This window comes from Hibiscus syriacus, unplaced genomic scaffold, assembly GCF_006381635.1.
Source record: "Hibiscus syriacus cultivar Baekdansim isolate YM2019G1 unplaced genomic scaffold, ASM638163v2 tig00013285_pilon, whole genome shotgun sequence".
Taxonomy (NCBI): domain Eukaryota; kingdom Viridiplantae; phylum Streptophyta; class Magnoliopsida; order Malvales; family Malvaceae; genus Hibiscus; species Hibiscus syriacus.
Window position 1 is genome coordinate 1020639 of NW_024062299.1, and position 5586 is coordinate 1026224.

Sequence of the window (5586 nt, forward strand, 5' to 3'; positions counted from 1 at the left end):
TCGGGTTTCAAGTAGGGTGAAATTACCCTAAAAGGGTCAAGTCGGGTTTCGGGTGAAGAGTATAAAATTTTTGGGTTGGTTCGGGTTGGTTGAAAACCCGACCCACGCCCAACCCTACCTATTAGCAAATAATGAAGTTCTAGATTGATAAATGTTCAGTACCTATACTTGATTGCATTGTAAAGATTCAGTTCAAGAACCACTTCAATGAGTAAGAGAAAAACATGTATCCTGTTTCTGACAATTTAATGGAGCAAGAACATATAAAGTAAAACTGGGGAGAAGTTTGAATTACCATGCATCTTTATTTATGTGTTAGAGATGAGAGAAATACCTTATATGGGCATATAAGTGTTGTCCGTGCCTTCGATCAAGTATTCAAGTTGGCATTTCCTTGGAAATCAATAGCTCAGCAAATTTCTGAACCATATTAACGTTCTTAATCGTGAAGGAATGTGCAACACTAGTTATAACAACAGTGTGTAAGCAGAGAAAATCTTATGAATGCAAAATAATACAAAATGGGAAGGATATCTTCTCTTTATTGATGGGATGGTTAAGCATCAGTAAATTGTTGTTGTTCACAATAGCCCGAACCATGAGTTCTTTGGCTTCCTCATGTTTCTTTTTGAGCATGTTGCGTATCTGCGAAGAAAAACAACAAATTTATACCAAATACTTTATCCGTCCTATTAAATTTGTCTTTTATTAACTTTTTCAAAAGTAAAAAATTTTAAACTTTAACCTTGATTATTTTAAATAATTTAAACAATTAAATTTTATAAAATATATATTTAAAAACTACTTGAATAAAAGTTTTTAAAATATATAAATATTTATATTTTTATCAATCACAAATTTTAAATACATCAGTAACATGATATAAACTTCAAAGAATCATACTTTGCTTGATGTGTTTTACTTACATCACCAAGCTCCTTTCCATAAGCTTCAGCCTTTTCCACATTTTTATCATGTTCCATGACCGAAGATAATTTGAGTTCTGTCATAATCACCTCTCGAGGAATTTCAGATCTGGAGGTCAGATGATCGAAGAGAACATTCTCTATTGAAACATCCATGCGATTGTTATGCTCCTGAACCTAGTATAACCATTTAATGTAATTAGAGTCGAGTTTACCAAACATTTTCCGCCCTTTCCATGCAGAAATGTATGAGTTTGCCAGTTTGGTCGAACTGATACCTCTTTATCAGCAACTCTTTCAAAAGATTCTGTATTCCTGCATGTTTGTTTTATTAAAATGTGTTATTATCGCGAAGAAGGCTGTAGACTGGTTAAGATGTGTGTAGAGTTCAGAAGCAACAAGACCTGCTTTCAGTTGGTGATTGCGAAATCCTTTTGAGGGGTTTCGACAACACCATGTCTTCATTTGATTCCTACAGAACAGCTTTGAGAAAATATTGGTGATACATCATATTAACTACATGAACACGATACTATTTCCGTGACATCATATTTAAAGAAAATTCTGCAATTTTAAGTGAAAAATGTAATTTTGCACTGAAAGTAGTAACTTGCATGAGAACCTGAAATGTTTTCCGCTTCAAGGAAGGGAGCTTTGGTGTTTGTTTCTCAGGAAAACCAACAGGAGGGATAATCTTTGATGTATTTCCTGGAGTATCCTTCTTTTGCTCTAAGTTTTTCAATGAACTGGTTTCCTTCTGAGAACCCAGATGATCTATCTTTGTTACTATACTTCTACATTGAGAAGAGGTCAAACTTTATTACAAAAAGTTTAACCGATAATCCCTCATATATAGGCCTTAAAAACATCTAGCTTGCTAAATCAACACCACACCTTGTGCTTTTGAAGGTAGAAAGAGTAGGTGCTTTCTTGGCAATTTTATGTGCTTCAGAATGAAACTTTGAGTTCTGAACGGAGTCTATTTTGGGAACCTGAAGTTTGGGATTCACTGATGTGTACACACGAGATTCAGTTATCTTCTCAGCATGGTTATGAGGGTAAGCGTTCAAACTGCAAGGATTCCAAACAAGCTTGCACAGCTTAGTCCACAATTTCTTAAAGCGTCCAAACAAAAAACAAATAGATTTAAGTAATAGAAGATTCTAACTACAAGATAATATATGTATTAAGTTCTAAATTTTTAATGGAAGATGGAGATCAAAACATATAAAAATAGCAATTATGCAAATAAAATAATCATAAGATAAAGCAAGAATCTGCGGGAAAATATAAAACTCATAAGAAATGTGTGTAACATACTGGTCAGGAAGAAAATGTTCCTAAAGAGGATGAAAATTTCCAATAACCAAATCAATGTTCATCTTACTTTTTGATAGACAGATATCCAAGATAATTTATGAATAAACAGAAACTACAGGCCAGAAAGGAAGAATCCTAGCATAGATTTCTTATTAGAACATCTTAACCTTTCACTAAGACAATGATCAAACTTAGACCAAGAAAACACTTAAGATGCCAGCCATACCAATGCTTACTTTGCGTATTCAAAAAATTGCATGAGAAACTAATGTTTCTGGAATTAAGGCTGACAGAAACTTAGAAATACAAGCACATATATTGTAACACCACCTAGCATTCTTTTCAATTCTTAAAAGGACAGGATCTCCTTTTCGTGCTGCTTTATCTTGCACAACTGATTTATCGATCAATTTGTTGCCACTTGCTACCCTTTATTGTCTCTGACGTTAACAACTAACAAGTCCCACCGACATCTCCAAAGGAGCAACCATTTATCACTACTACCATAAATGCGTTACCTGATATCAGTAGAACTTCCAATATTGTTTCCGCTTTGAAGCAAAACATGCCTCCCTTTTTTTAGTTCTTGTGAATTTGAATAATCAATCAGTTTTCTTCCACTCTGTGCTTCAATAGCTTTAGAGCCCTCCCTGGTGAAGATGCAAATAGTCTAAAAAGCCTATCTATCTTGGAAAACACTATTTAAAGTTATTAGAGAAAGCATGACATACCTTTTCTCATATGTGGGGTATAAATGCATGTCACCACTTTTTTCCTGCTAAACGAGGAGACCTCTTTTCCAGTTTCTGATGGCTGATGCAATTGAGATCTGTTTTCCTCTGGTCTTCTGGAAAACCTTGAACGAATTGCCCCAGTTTCTGTGTGTTTTTTTGCAGAAAGTTTTGCGGCTGTTGGTTCACTGCATCTAATTATAAATCAAAAGTTAGCTGCAGTTCTAGACTTCTATACAAGTTTTAATGAATTATCAGTGCTAATCGTAGAACATGTTAGTATCAGTAGCTAGTGTTTCTTAATCAATGTAATAATAAGCAGTTACAGTAGCAGATGCAGTAATGTATATTTGTTCTTTTCAATCCTCCAACTAATAATATATTATTAATATCACCATCAACAATACCTCCATTCACATAGTTCATCTAGAAAATCACAAATTAGAACACTTCGATATTTAAACAAGAATGGCACATCATTACAAGATTTTTCGGGTATCTGACCTGTCCAATGAAACAGAAGGAAGATTGGGAGCTGGAGTCTGGATATCCTTCGAGGGTGCAATATGGTCTAAATTTTCTGTTGATAAGCTTGCAGTGGAACCTTCCTTCACAATTATTTCATCTTGCACTAACTGATTTTCTTCTATTGCTGCTGGGATATTGCCACCCGCCCCTTCTCTTTCATCTCTATTATTCTCTGATAGCGGAAATGAGTTATTCTGGTGCAAACTTTCATGAATGGACTCCTCATTGATTATCACTTTGTCACTTATATTTTTCTCTGAAGCTGAACTGGTTTCTATTCTTCTTCCATGAGAACAAACTTCTGCCTGCATGTCTGAAACAGTTTCAGGGTTTGAATTATTCCCACTGCAGGAATCCAGGGTGAACTTTGTAAGGACTGCTGATCATAGAGTTCTGATGCAATCTCCTTGTCTGGAGGACTTGATTTATATGTCTCTTTGGCATTGGTTTCCTCAGATTTCTCTGGAGAATTTCTTGATTCTTGTGCCGTAACCAATTTTTCTGGATCAGTTCCCTTTGCAGGAACTGCTTTTGAGGGACAAGGGTTATCTATGGTATCACAAGCCTCGGCTCGACCCTTGGATGTCTCAGCCTTTGAATTGGCAGCATCCCTTGGTTCTGGAAGTCTTGCAATTATGCAATCATCCTCTAGTGCCTGGTTAACTTCAGAAACATCTGTACTCTCAGAAGCAGATGCTTTGCTTTCCTGTTTTTTCTTACAAGTCTTCTCTCCTTTATTTAGGGTTGAATCAAAATCAGAACCATCCAACCTGCAACAGATACAACGTACAGGCTAAAAAATAAAAAATGAATGTCAAATTGACGTATGTTCCCACAAAATAATTTTAAAGCAAAAGCTTAAACATGTGAAGATTGAAACATAAAAGAACTATACACTCACTCATTAAAATTAAAAGAAAAGGTTAAGCGATTTTTTTCTCTTGTTGCTTCCCATTATCAGTGTCCTCTTTAGACTTTTCCTTTGCTTTTGCATCCTTTTTTGCGGGTGATGATAAGTCAAGATCAGGCATGTCCACTTTGAATGATGATAACTTGGCAAAATCGTCATCCAGATTAAAATCAATATCCCTGAAAGGAACAAATATCTTCAAACCTCGGTAATTCATCCTACTCGCAGAAATAATTTATACTGGAAACAGCAGAATGATGAGTGATGACATCCATAAAGAGGAGGAACCAAAAAGGGTATAGTGAAGTAACGAATAAAAGAAAGAAAACACAATAGTACACTATTCCTACATATGATATGCAGAATAGACAAACTGTGCTAGGTTCTGATGCGATATAATGACACCTTCATTTTACAATGACAATAAAAACTCCAAGAATTGGCAACACTTACTGCTTATCAAAGTTGAACGCCTTTTTCTTACCCTTCGTGGTTGTCTCAAAGTTAAAATCCATATCATCATCTTTCATTTTCCAGGAGCTAAGGAAATCTTTACCGATATCCTAATCTGTTTTAAGTGGAAATTGGGATCTCAGTACACAAGTCGTATAAATTATTGAAGAATGTGATACTAGAAAGACTTATTGAATCATCTTTAGACTTTAGAATTGAACTTAACTATTCTAGTCATGGGAGATTCCAGAGCAATCAATCATAAAAGGTTAAGGGTAGCGTTTCTAATAATGTATTCATTAAGAAATCACCACAGTTAATCATAGCTACCCATCTACTATAAAGCTACAGTCTCTTGTTAATTTTGCATGCTTTCTAAAGCATTTTTTCTTCATTTTAGCATGCCAGGGAATACCTAGCACTATATCTTCTTTGATTTTGAATCCACAGCCGAAGAAGTTGCCTTCTTTGTCTCTGCCATCTGCAAGCAACATTCATATATAATTATTTTCAACTGCAGCCATAAAAAATACTGTTAACAAATCAATATGAATTGCAACAGAAAGCTAAGTAACAAAATGGTGCAGCAGCAACATACGGAATATTCTTGGTTTTAATCAATGAAGTGTAAGAAAAGAAGTGACGATGTGATACTGCAAACTAAATGCTTTTGTGGTTATGTAGTAACGGACTACCTACGAGGTTCCTTTGCAAATTT

General features: G+C 35.0%; 1 pseudogene; it reads right to left on the reverse strand.

Annotated features, from left to right (window-relative positions):
- Positions 1–498: 498 nt before the first annotated feature.
- Positions 499–5349, reverse strand: LOC120205872 (annotated as a pseudogene).
- Positions 5350–5586: the final 237 nt, after the last annotated feature.